Genomic DNA, 16,576 nt, shown 5'->3' on the forward strand with positions numbered 1-16,576 from the left:
AACAATACAGTCTGAAATTTTCACTCTCCACAGGCAGTCACACAAACAGAACGATACAATCTGAAATTATCACTCTCCACAGAAAGTCACACAAACAGAACGACACAATCTGAAAATATCACTCTAACGACAGTCGCACAAACAGAACGATACAATCTGAAATTATCTCTCTCCACAGAAAGTCACACAAACAGAACGACACAATCTGAAAATATCACTCTCTAACGACAGTCGCACAAACAGAACGATACAATCTCAAATTATCACTCTTTAATGACAGTCACACAAACAGAACATTACAGTCTGAATTTATCACTCTCCACAGACAGTCACACAAACAGAATGATACAATCTGAAATTATCACTCTCCACAGACAGTCACACAAAGAGCGATTCAATCTGAAATTATCACTCTCTAACGACAGTCGCACAAACAGAATGATACAATCTAAAATTATAACTCTCCAACGACAGTCGCACAAACAGAACGATACAGTCTGAAATTATCACTCTCCACAGACAGTCATACAAACAGAACGATACAATCTCAAATTATCACTCCACAGACAGTCACACAAACAGAATGATACAATCTGAAATTATCACTCTCTAACATTCGCACAAACAGAACGATACAATCTGAAATTGTTATGCTCCACAGACAGTCACAGAAACAGAACGATACAATCTCAAATTATCACTCTCCAGAGAAAGTCACACAAACAGAACGACACAATCTGAAAATATCACTCTCTAACGACAGTCGCACAAACAGAACGATACAATCTCAAATTATCACTCTTTAATGACAGTCACACAAACAGAACATTAGAGTCTGAAATTATCACTCTCCACAGACAGTCACACAAACAGAATGATACAATCTGAAATTATCACTCTCCACAGACAGTCACACAAAGAGCGATTCAATCTGAAATTATCACTCTCTAACGACAGTCGCACAAACAGAATGATACAATCTAAAATTATAACTCTCCAACGACAGTCGCACAAACAGAACGATACAGTCTGAAATTATCACTCTCCACAGACAGTCATACAAACAGAACGATACAATCTCAAATTATCACTCCACAGACAGTCACACAAACAGAATGATACAATCTGAAATTATCACTCTCTAACATTCGCACAAACAGAACGATACAATCTGAAATTGTTATGCTCCACAGACAGTCACAGAAACAGAACGATACAATCTCAAATTATCACTCTTTAATGACAGTCACACAAACAGAATGATACAATCTGAAATTATCACTCTAACGACAGTCGAACAAACAGAATGATAAAACCTGAAATTATCACTCTCCACAGAAAGTCACACAAACAGAATGATAAAAACTGAAATTATCACTATCCACATACAGTCACACAAACAGAACGATACAATCTGAAATTATCACTCTCCACAGACAGTCACACAAACAGAATGATACAATCTGAAATTATCACTGTCTAACGACAGTCGCACAAACACAATGATACAATCTGAAATTATCACTCTCTAATGACAGTCACACAAACAGAACAATACAGTCTGAAATTATCACTCTCCACAGGCAGTCACACAAACAGAACGATACAATCTGAAATTATCACTCTCCACAGACAGTTACACAAAGAAAATGATACAATCTGAAAATATTATTCTACACAGACTATCACACAAACAGAATGATATAATCTGAAATTATCACTCTCCACAGACAGTCACAGAAACAGAACGATACAGTCTGAAATTATCACTCTCCAGAGACAGTCACACAAACAGAACGATACAATCTCAAATTATCACTCTTTAATGACAGTCACACAAACAGAACAATACAGTCTGAAATTATCACTCTCCACAGGCAGTCACACAAACAGAATGATACAATCTGAAATTATCACTCTCCACAGAAAGTCACACAAACAGAACGACACAATCTGAAAATATCACTCTCTAACGACAGTCGCACAAACAGAACGATACAATCTCAAATTATCACTCTTTAATGACAGTCACACAAACAGAACAATACAGTCTGAAATTATCACTCTCCACAGGCAGTCACACAAACAGAATGATACAATCTGAAATTATCACTCTAACGACAGTCGAACAAACAGAATGATAAAACCTGAAATTATCACTCTCCACAGAAAGTCACACAAACAGAATGATAAAAACTGAAATTATCACTATCCACATACAGTCACACAAACAGAACGATACAATCTGAAATTATCACTCTCCACAGACAGTCACACAAACAGAATGATACAATCTGAAATTATCACTGTCTAACGACAGTCGCACAAACACAATGATACAATCTGAAATTATCACTCTCTAATGACAGTCACACAAACAGAACAATACAGTCTGAAATTATCACTCTCCACAGGCAGTCACACAAACAGAACGATACAATCTGAAATTATCACTCTCCACAGAAAGTCACACAAACAGAACGACACAATCTGAAAATATCACTAACGACAGTCGCACAAACAGAACGATACAATCTGAAATTATCTCTCTCCACAAAAAGTCACACAAACAGAACGACACAATCTGAAAATATCACTCTCTAACGACAGTCGCACAAACAGAACGATACAATCTGAAAATATCACTCTCTAACGACAGTCGCACAAACAGAACGATACAATCTGAAATTATAACTCTCCACAGACAGTCATACAAACAGAACGATACAATCTCAAATTATCACTCCACAGACAGTCACACAAACAGAATGATACAATCTGAAATTATCACTCTCTAACATTCGCACAAACTGAACGATACAATCTGAAATTGTTATGCTCCACAGACAGTCACAGAAACAGAACGATACAATCTCAAATTATCACTCTCCACAGAGTCACACAAACAGAGTGATTCAATTCTAAATTATCACTCTCTAACGACAGTCGCACAAACAGAACGATAGAATCACAAATTAACACTCTCCACAGACAGTCACACAAACAGAACGATACAACCTGAAATTATCTCTCCCCACAGACAGTCACACAAACAGAGTGATTCAATCTGAAATTATCACTCTCTAACGACAGTCGCACAAGCAGAACGATACAATCTGAAATTATCACTCTCCACAGACAGTCACACAAACAGTGATTCAATTCTAAATTATCACTCTCTAACGACAGTCGCACAAACAGAACGATAGAATCACAAATTATCACTCTCCACAGACACACACAAACAGAACGATACAACCTGAAATTATCACTGTTTAATGACAGTCACACAAACAGAACGATACAATCTGAAATTATCACTCTCTAACATTCGCACAAACAGAACGATACAATCTGAAATTGTTATGCTCCACAGACAGTCACAGAAACAGAACGATACAGTCTGAAATTATCACTCTCCACAGACAGTCATACAAACAGTACAATACAATCTGAAATTATCACTCTCTAACGACAGTCGCACAAACAGAATGATACAATCTGAAATTATAACTCTCCAACGACAGTCGCACAAACAGAACGATACAGTCTGAAATTATCACTCTCCACAGACAGTCATACAAACAGAACGATACAATCTCAAATTATCACTCTCCACAGACAGTCACACAAACAGAAAGATACAATCTGAAATTATCACTCTCCACAGACAGTCACAGAAACAGAACGATACAGTCTGAAATTATCACTCTCCAGAGACAGTCACACAAACAGAACGATACAATCTCAAATTATCACTCTTTAATGACAGTCACACAAACAGAACAATACAGTCTGAAATTATCACTCTCCGCAGGCAGTCACACAAACAGAATGATACAATCTGAAATTATCACTCTCTAACATTCGCACAAACAGAACGATACAATCTGAAATTGTTATGCTCCACAGACAGTCACAGAAACAGAACGATACAGTCTGAAATTATCACTCTCCACAGACAGTCATACAAACAGTACAATACAATCTGAAATTATCACTCTCCAGAGACAGTCACACTAACAGAAAGATACAATCTGAAATTATCACTCTCCACAGACAGTCACAGAAACAGAACGATACAGTCTGAAATTATCACTCTCCAGAGACAGTCACACAAACAGAACGATACAATCTCAAATTATCACTCTTTAATGACAGTCACACAAACAGAACAATACAGTCTGAAATTATCACTCTCCGCAGGCAGTCACACAAACAGAATGATACAATCTGAAATTATCACTCTCCACAGAAAGTCACACAAACAGAACGACACAATCTGAAAATATCACTCTCTAACGACAGTCGCACAAACAGAACGATACAATCTCAAATTATCACTCTTTAATGACAGTCACACAAACAGAACAATACAGTCTGAAATTATCACTCTCCACAGGCAGTCACACAAACAGAATGATACAATCTGAAATTATCACTCTAACGACAGTCGAACAAACAGAATGATAAAACCTGAAATTATCACTCTCCACAGAAAGTCACACAAACAGAATGATAAAAACTGAAATTATCACTATCCACATACAGTCACACAAACAGAACGATACAATCTGAAATTATCACTGTCTAACGACAGTCGCACAAACACAATGATACAATCTGAAATTATCACTCTCTAATGACAGTCACACAAACAGAACAATACAGTCTGAAATTATCACTCTCCACAGGCAGTCACACAAACAGAACGATACAATCTGAAATTATCACTCTCCACAGACAGTTACACAAAGAAAATGATACAATCTGAAAATATTATTCTACACAGACTATCACACAAACAGAATGATATAATCTGAAATTATCACTCTCCACAGACAGTCACGGAAACAGAACGATACAGTCTGAAATTATCACTCTCCAGAGACAGTCACACAAACAGAACGATACAATCTCAAATTATCACTCTTTAATGACAGTCACACAAACAGAACAATACAGTCTGAAATTATCACTCTCCACAGGCAGTCACACAAACAGAATGATACAATCTGAAATTATCACTCTCCACAGAAAGTCACACAAACAGAACGACACAATCTGAAAATATCACTCTCTAACGACAGTCGCACAAACAGAACGATACAATCTCAAATTATCACTCTTTAATGACAGTCACACAAACAGAACAATACAGTCTGAAATTATCACTCTCCACAGGCAGTCACACAAACAGAATGATACAATCTGAAATTATCACTCTAACGACAGTCGAACAAACAGAATGATAAAACCTGAAATTATCACTCTCCACAGAAAGTCACACAAACAGAATGATAAAAACTGAAATTATCACTATCCACATACAGTCACACAAACAGAACGATACAATCTGAAATTATCACTCTCCACAGACAGTCACACAAACAGAATGATACAATCTGAAATTATCACTGTCTAACGACAGTCGCACAAACACAATGATACAATCTGAAATTATTACTCTCTAATGACAGTCACACAAACAGAACAATACAGTCTGAAATTATCACTCTCCACAGGCAGTCACACAAACAGAACGATACAATCTGAAATTATCACTCTCCACAGAAAGTCACACAAACAGAACGACACAATCTGAAAATATCACTAACGACAGTCGCACAAACAGAACGATACAATCTGAAATTATCTCTCTCCACAAAAAGTCACACAAACAGAACGACACAATCTGAAAATATCACTCTCTAACGACAGTCGCACAAACAGAACGATACAATCTGAAAATATCACTCTCTAACGACAGTCGCACAAACAGAACGATACAATCTGAAATTATAACTCTCCACAGACAGTCATACAAACAGAACGATACAATCTCAAATTATCACTCCACAGACAGTCACACAAACAGAATGATACAATCTGAAATTATCACTCTCTAACATTCGCACAAACTGAACGATACAATCTGAAATTGTTATGCTCCACAGACAGTCACAGAAACAGAACGATACAATCTCAAATTATCACTCTCCACAGAGTCACACAAACAGAGTGATTCAATTCTAAATTATAACTCTCTAACGACAGTCGCACAAACAGAACGATAGAATCACAAATTAACACTCTCCACAGACAGTCACACAAACAGAACGATACAACCTGAAATTATCTCTCCCCACAGACAGTCACACAAACAGAGTGATTCAATCTGAAATTATCACTCTCTTACGACAGTCGCACAAGCAGAACGATACAATCTGAAATTATCACTCTCCACAGACACACACAAACAGAACGATACAACCTGAAATTATCACTGTTTAATGACAGTCACACAAACAGAACGATACAATCTGAAATTATCACTCTCTAACATTCGCACAAACAGAACGATACAATCTGAAATTGTTATGCTCCACAGACAGTCACAGAAACAGAACGATACAGTCTGAAATTATCACTCTCCACAGACAGTCATACAAACAGTACAATACAATCTGAAATTATCACTCTCTAACGACAGTCGCACAAACAGAATGATACAATCTGAAATTATAACTCTCCAACGACAGTCGCACAAACAGAACGATACAGTCTGAAATTATCACTCTCCACAGACAGTCATACAAACAGAACGATACAATCTCAAATTATCACTCTCCACAGACAGTCACACAAACAGAATGATACAATCTGAAATTATCACTCTCTAACATTCGCACAAACAGAACGATACAATCTGAAATTGTTATGCTCCACAGACAGTCACAGAAACAGAACGATACAGTCTGAAATTATCACTCTCCACAGACAGTCATACAAACAGTACAATACAATCTGAAATTATCACTCTCCAGAGACAGTCACACTAACAGAAAGATACAATCTGAAATTATCACTCTCCACAGACAGTCACAGAAACAGAACGATACAGTCTGAAATTATCACTCTCCAGAGACAGTCACACAAACAGAACGATACAATCTCAAATTATCACTCTTTAATGACAGTCACACAAACAGAACAATACAGTCTGAAATTATCACTCTCCGCAGGCAGTCACACAAACAGAATGATACAATCTGAAATTATCACTCTCCACAGAAAGTCACACAAACAGAACGACACAATCTGAAAATATCACTCTCTAACGACAGTCGCACAAACAGAACGATACAATCTCAAATTATCACTCTTTAATGACAGTCACACAAACAGAACAATACAGTCTGAAATTATCACTCTCCACAGGCAGTCACACAAACAGAATGATACAATCTGAAATTATCACTCTAACGACAGTCGAACAAACAGAATGATAAAACCTGAAATTATCACTCTCCACAGAAAGTCACACAAACAGAATGATAAAAACTGAAATTATCACTATCCACATACAGTCACACAAACAGAACGATACAATCTGAAATTATCACTCTCCACAGACAGTCACACAAACAGAATGATACAATCTGAAATTATCACTGTCTAACGACAGTCGCACAAACACAATGATACAATCTGAAATTATCACTCTCTAATGACAGTCACACAAACAGAACAATACAGTCTGAAATTATCACTCTCCACAGGCAGTCACACAAACAGAACGATACAATCTGAAATTATCACTCTCCACAGACAGTTACACAAAGAAAATGATACAATCTGAAAATATTATTCTACACAGACTATCACACAAACAGAATGATATAATCTGAAATTATCACTCTCCACAGACAGTCACAGAAACAGAACGATACAGTCTGAAATTATCACTCTCCAGAGACAGTCACACAAACAGAACGATACAATCTCAAATTATCACTCTTTAATGACAGTCACACAAACAGAACAATACAGTCTGAAATTATCACTCTCCACAGGCAGTCACACAAACAGAATGATACAATCTGAAATTATCACTCTCCACAGAAAGTCACACAAACAGAACGACACAATCTGAAAATATCACTCTCTAACGACAGTCGCACAAACAGAACGATACAATCTCAAATTATCACTCTTTAATGACAGTCACACAAACAGAACAATACAGTCTGAAATTATCACTCTCCACAGGCAGTCACACAAACAGAATGATACAATCTGAAATTATCACTCTAACGACAGTCGAACAAACAGAATGATAAAACCTGAAATTATCACTCTCCACAGAAAGTCACACAAATAGAATGATAAAAACTGAAATTATCACTATCCACATACAGTCACACAAACAGAACGATACAATCTGAAATTATCACTCTCCACAGACAGTCACACAAACAGAATGATACAATCTGAAATTATCACTGTCTAACGACAGTCGCACAAACAGAATGATACAATCTGAAATTATCACTCTCTAACGACAGTCGCACAAACAGAACGATACAGTCTGAAATTATCTCTCCCCACAGACAGTCACACAAACAGAACGATACAACCTGAAATTATCACTCTTTAATGACAGTCACACAAACAGAACAATACAGTCTGAAATTATCACTCTCCACAGGCAGTCACACAAACAGAATGATACAATCTGAAATTATCACTCTCCACAGAAAGTCAACAAACAGAACGACACAATCTGAAAATATCACTCTCTAACGACAGTCGCACAAACAGAACGATACAATCTCAAATTATCACTCTTTAATGACAGTCACACAAACAGAACAATACAGTCTGAAATTATCACTCTCCACAGGCAGTCACACAAACAGAATGATACAATCTGAAATTATCACTCTCCACACACAGTCACACAAACAGAGTGATTCAATCTGAAATTATCACTCTCTAACGACAGTCGCACAAGCAGAACGATACAATCTCAAATTATCACTCTCCACAGACAGTCACACAAACAGAGTGATTCAATTCTAAATTATCACTCTCTAACGACAGTCGCACAAACAGAACGATAGAATCACAAATTATCACTCTCCACAGACAGTCACACAAACAGAACGATACAACCTGAAATTATCACTGTTTAATGACAGTCACACAAACAGAACGATACAATCTGAAATTATCACACTCCACAGGCAGTCACACAAACAGAATGATACAATCTGAAATTATCACTCTCCACAGACAGTCACACAAACAGAGCGATTCAATCTGAAATTATCACTCTCTAACGACAGTCGCACAAACAGAACGATAGAATCACAAATTATCACTCTCCACAGACAGTCACACAAACAGAACGATACAACCTGAAATTATCACTGTTTAATGACAGTCACACAAACAGAACGATACAATCTGAAATTATCACACTCCACAGGCAGTCACACAAACAGAATGATACAATCTGAAATTATCACACTCCACAGGCAGTCACACAAACAGAATGATACAATCTGAAATTATCACTATCCACAGACAGTCACACAAACAGAGCGATTCAATCTGAAATTATCACTCTCTAACGACAGTCGCACAAACAGAATGATACAATCTGAAATTATAACTCTCCAACGACAGTCGCACAAACAGAACGATACAGTCTGAAATTATCACTCTCCACAGACAGTCATACAAACAGAACGATACAATCTCAAATTATCACTCCACAGACAGTCACACAAACAGAATGATACACTGAAATTATCACTCTCTAACATTCGCACAAACAGAACGATACAATCTGAAATTGTTATGCTCCACAGACAGTCACAGAAACAGAACGATACAATCTCAAATTATCACTCTTTAATGACAGTCACACAAACAGAACAATACAGTCTGAAATAATCACTCTCCACAGGCAGTCACACAAACAGAATTATACAATCTGAAATTATCACTGTCTAACGACAGTCGCACAAACAGAATGATACAGTCTGAAATTATCACTCTCTAACGACAGTCGCACAAACAAAACGATACAATCTCAAATTATCACTCTTTAATGACAGTCACACAAACAGAACGACACAATCTGAAAATATCACTCTCTAACGACAGTCGCACAAACAGAACGATACAATCTCAAATTATCACTCTTTAATGACAGTCACACAAACAGAACAATACAGTCTGAAATTATCACTCTCCACAGGCAGTCACACAAACAGAATGATACAATCTGAAATTATCACTCTCTAACGACAGTCGCACAAACAGAACGATACAATCAGAAATTATTTCTCCCCACAGACAGTCACACAAACAGAACGATACAACCTGAAATTATCACTCTTTAATGACAGTCACACAAACAGAACAATACAGTCTGAAATTATCACTCTCCACAGGCAGTCACACAAACAGAATGATACAATCTGAAATTATCACTCTCTAACGACAGTCGAACAAACAGAATGATAAAACCTGAAATTATCACTCTCCACAGAAAGTCACACAAACAGAATGATAAAAACTGAAATTATCACTCTCCACATACAGTCACACAAACAGAACGATACAATCTGAAATTATCACTCTCCACAGTCACACAAACAGAACGATACAATCTGAAATTATCACTCTCCACAGAAAGTCACACAAACAGAATGATAAAAACTGAAATTATCACTATCCACATACAGTCACACAAACAGAACGATACAATCTGAAATTATCACTCTCCACAGACAGTCACACAAACAGAATGATACAATCTGAAATTATCACTCTCCGCAGAAAGTCACACAAACAGAACGACACAATCTGAAAATATCACTCTCTAACGACAGTCGCACAAACAGAACGATACAATCTCAAATTATCACTCTCCACAGGCAGTCACACAAACAGAACAATACAGTCTGAAATTATCACTCTCCACAGGCAGTCACACAAACAGAATGATACAATCTGAAATTATCACTCTCTAACGACAGTCGCACAAACAGAATGATACAATCTGAAATTATCAATCTCTAACGACAGTCGCACAAACAGAACGATACAATCTGAAATTATCACTCTCCACAGACAGTCACACAAACAGAACGATACAACCTGAAATTATCACTCTTTAATGACAGTCACACAAACAGAACGATACAATCTGAAATTATCACACTCCACAGGCAGTCACACAAACAGAATGATACAATCTGATATTATCACTCTCCACAGACAGTCACACAAACAGAGCGATTCAATCTGAAATTATCACTCTCTAACGACAGTCGCACAAACAGAATGATACAATCTGAAATTATCACTCTTTAATGACAGTCACACAAACAGAACGACACAATCTGAAAATATCACTCTCTAACGACAGTCGCACAAACAGAACGATACAATCTCAAATTATCACTCTTTAATGACAGTCACACAAACAGAACAATACAGTCTGAAATTATCACTCTCCACAGGCAGTCACACAAACAGAATGATACAATCTGAAATTATCACTCTCCGCAGAAAGTCACACAAACAGAACGACACAATCTGAAAATATCACTCTCTAACGACAGTCGCACAAACAGAACGATACAATCTCAAATTATCACTCTTTAATGACAGTCACACAAAAAGAACAATACAGTCTGAAATTATCACTCTCCACAGGCAGTCACACAAACAGAATGATACAATCTAAAATTATCACTCTCCACAGAAAGTCACACAAACAGAACGACACAATCTGAAATTATCACTCTCTAACGACAGTCGCACAAACAGAACGATACAATCTCAAATTATCACTCCTTAATGACAGTCACACAAACAGAACAATACAGTCTGAAATTATCACTCTCCACAGAAAGTCACACAAACAGAACGACACAATCTGAAAATATCACTCTCTAACGACAGTCGCACAAACAGACCGATACAATCTCAAATTATCACTCTTTAATGACAGTCACACAAACAGAACGACACAATCTGAAAATATCACTCTCTAACGACAGTCGCACAAACAGAACGATACAATCTCAAATTATCACTCTTTAATGACAGTCACACAAACAGAACAATACAGTCTGAAATTATCACTCTCCACAGGCAGTCACACAAACAGAATGATACAATCTGAAATTATCACTCTCTAACGACAGTCGCACAAACAGAACGATAGAATCACAAATTATCACTCTCCACAGGCAGTCACACAAACAGAATTATACAATCTGAAATTATCACTCTCTAACGACAGTCGCACAAACAGAATGATACAATCTGAAATTATCACTCTCTAACGACAGTCGCACAAACAGAACGATACAATCTGAAATTATCTCTCCCCACAGACAGTCACACAAACTGAACGATAGAATCACAAATTATCACTCTCCACAGACAGTCACACAAACAGAACGATACAACCTGAAATTATCACTCTTTAATGACAGTCACACAAACAGAACGATACAATCTGAAATTATCACACTCCACAGGCAGTCACACAAACAGAATGATACAATCTGAAATTATCACTCTCCACAGACAGTCACACAAACCGAATGATAAAACCTGAAATTATCACTCTCCACATACAGTCACACAAACAGAACGATACAATCTGAAATTATCACTCTCCACAGACAGTCACACAAACAGAGTGATTCAATCTGAATTTATCACCCTCCACAGACAGTCACACAAACAGAACGATACAATCTCAAATTATCACTCTTTAATGACAGTCACACAAACAGAACAATACAGTCTGAAATTATCACTCTCCACAGGCAGTCACACAAACAGAATGATACAATCTGAAATTATCACTCTCTAACGACAGTCGCACAAACAGAATGATACAATCTGAAATTATCAATCTCTAACGACAGTCGCACAAACAGAACGATACAATCTGAAATTATCTCTCCCCACAGACAGTCACACAAACAGAACGATACAATCTGAAATTATCACTCTCCACAGAAAGTCACACAAACCGAATGATAAAACCTGAAATTATCACTCTCCACATACAGTCACACAAACAGAACGATACAATCTGAAATTATCACTCTCCACAGAAAGTCACACAAACAGAACGACACAATCTGAAAATATCACTCTCTAACGACAGTCGCACAAACAGAACGATACAATCTCAAATTATCACTCTTTAATGACAGTCACTCAAACAGAACGACACAATCTGAAAATATCACTCTCTAACGACAGTCGCACAAACAGAACGATACAATCTCAAATTATCACTCTTTAATGACAGTCACACAAACAGAACAATACAGTCTGAAATTATCACTCTCCACAGGCAGTCACACAAACAGAATGATACAATCTGAAATTATCACTCTCCACAGAAAGTCACACAAACAGAACGACACAATCTGAAAATATCACTCTCTAACGACAGTCGCACAAACAGAACGATACAATCTCAAATTATCACTCTTTAATGACAGTCACACAAACAGAACAATACAGTCTGAAATTATCACTCTCCACAGGCAGTCACACAAACAGAATGATACAATCTGAAATTATCACTCTAACGACAGTCGAACAAACAGAATGATAAAACCTGAAATTATCACTCTCCACAGAAAGTCACACAAATAGAATGATAAAAACTGAAATTATCACTATCCACATACAGTCACACAAACAGAACGATACAATCTGAAATTATCACTCTCCACAGACAGTCACACAAACAGAATGATACAATCTGAAATTATCACTGTCTAACGACAGTCGCACAAACAGAATGATACAATCTGAAATTATCACTCTCTAACGACAGTCGCACAAACAGAACGATACAGTCTGAAATTATCTCTCCCCACAGACAGTCACACAAACAGAACGATACAACCTGAAATTATCACTCTTTAATGACAGTCACACAAACAGAACAATACAGTCTGAAATTATCACTCTCCACAGGCAGTCACACAAACAGAATGATACAATCTGAAATTATCACTCTCCACAGAAAGTCAACAAACAGAACGACACAATCTGAAAATATCACTCTCTAACGACAGTCGCACAAACAGAACGATACAATCTCAAATTATCACTCTTTAATGACAGTCACACAAACAGAACAATACAGTCTGAAATTATCACTCTCCACAGGCAGTCACACAAACAGAATGATACAATCTGAAATTATCACTCTCCACACACAGTCACACAAACAGAGTGATTCAATCTGAAATTATCACTCTCTAACGACAGTCGCACAAGCAGAACGATACAATCTCAAATTATCACTCTCCACAGACAGTCACACAAACAGAGTGATTCAATTCTAAATTATCACTCTCTAACGACAGTCGCACAAACAGAACGATAGAATCACAAATTATCACTCTCCACAGACAGTCACACAAACAGAACGATACAACCTGAAATTATCACTGTTTAATGACAGTCACACAAACAGAACGATACAATCTGAAATTATCACACTCCACAGGCAGTCACACAAACAGAATGATACAATCTGAAATTATCACTCTCCACAGACAGTCACACAAACAGAGCGATTCAATCTGAAATTATCACTCTCTAACGACAGTCGCACAAACAGAACGATAGAATCACAAATTATCACTCTCCACAGACAGTCACACAAACAGAACGATACAACCTGAAATTATCACTGTTTAATGACAGTCACACAAACAGAACGATACAATCTGAAATTATCACACTCCACAGGCAGTCACACAAACAGAATGATACAATCTGAAATTATCACACTCCACAGGCAGTCACACAAACAGAATGATACAATCTGAAATTATCACTCTCCACAGACAGTCACACAAACAGAGCGATTCAATCTGAAATTATCACTCTCTAACGACAGTCGCACAAACAGAATGATACAATCTGAAATTATAACTCTCCAACGACAGTCGCACAAACAGAACGATACAGTCTGAAATTATCACTCTCCACAGACAGTCATACAAACAGAACGATACAATCTCAAATTATCACTCCACAGACAGTCACACAAACAGAATGATACACTGAAATTATCACTCTCTAACATTCGCACAAACAGAACGATACAATCTGAAATTGTTATGCTCCACAGACAGTCACAGAAACAGAACGATACAATCTCAAATTATCACTCTTTAATGACAGTCACACAAACAGAACAATACAGTCTGAAATAATCACTCTCCACAGGCAGTCACACAAACAGAATTATACAATCTGAAATTATCACTGTCTAACGACAGTCGCACAAACAGAATGATACAGTCTGAAATTATCACTCTCTAACGACAGTCGCACAAACAAAACGATACAATCTCAAATTATCACTCTTTAATGACAGTCACACAAACAGAACGACACAATCTGAAAATATCACTCTCTAACGACAGTCGCACAAACAGAACGATACAATCTCAAATTATCACTCTTTAATGACAGTCACACAAACAGAACAATACAGTCTGAAATTATCACTCTCCACAGGCAGTCACACAAACAGAATGATACAATCTGAAATTATCACTCTCTAACGACAGTCGCACAAACAGAACGATACAATCAGAAATTATTTCTCCCCACAGACAGTCACACAAACAGAACGATACAACCTGAAATTATCACTCTTTAATGACAGTCACACAAACAGAACAATACAGTCTGAAATTATCACTCTCCACAGGCAGTCACACAAACAGAATGATACAATCTGAAATTATCACTCTCTAACGACAGTCGAACAAACAGAATGATAAAAACTGAAATTATCACTCTCCACAGAAAGTCACACAAACAGAATGATAAAAACTGAAATTATCACTCTCCACATACAGTCACACAAACAGAACGATACAATCTGAAATTATCACTCTCCACAGTCACACAAACAGAACGATACAATCTGAAATTATCACTCTCCACAGAAAGTCACACAAACAGAATGATAAAAACTGAAATTATCACTATCCACATACAGTCACACAAACAGAACGATACAATCTGAAATTATCACTCTCCACAGACAGTCACACAAACAGAATGATACAATCTGAAATTATCACTCTCCGCAGAAAGTCACACAAACAGAACGACACAATCTGAAAATATCACTCTCTAACGACAGTCGCACAAACAGAACGATACAATCTCAAATTATCACTCTCCACAGGCAGTCACACAAACAGAACAATACAGTCTGAAATTATCACTCTCCACAGGCAGTCACACAAACAGAATGATACAATCTGAAATTATCACTCTCTAACGACAGTCGCACAAACAGAATGATACAATCTGAAATTATCAATCTCTAACGACAGTCGCACAAACAGAACGATACAATCTGAAATTATCACTCTCCACAGACAGTCACACAAACAGAACGATACAACCTGAAATTATCACTCTTTAATGACAGTCACACAAACAGAACGATACAATCTGAAATTATCACACTCCACAGGCAGTCACACAAACAGAATGATACAATCTGATATTATCACTCTCCACAGACAGTCACACAAACAGAGCGATTCAATCTGAAATTATCACTCTCTAACGACAGTCGCACAAACAGAATGATACAATCTGAAATTATCACTCTTTAATGACAGTCACACAAACAGAACGACACAATCTGAAAATATCACTCTCTAACGACAGTCGCACAAACAGAACGATACAA

The sequence above is a fragment of the Hemitrygon akajei genome, chromosome 26 (genome assembly GCF_048418815.1).
Source record: "Hemitrygon akajei chromosome 26, sHemAka1.3, whole genome shotgun sequence".
Classification (NCBI taxonomy): domain Eukaryota; kingdom Metazoa; phylum Chordata; class Chondrichthyes; order Myliobatiformes; family Dasyatidae; genus Hemitrygon; species Hemitrygon akajei.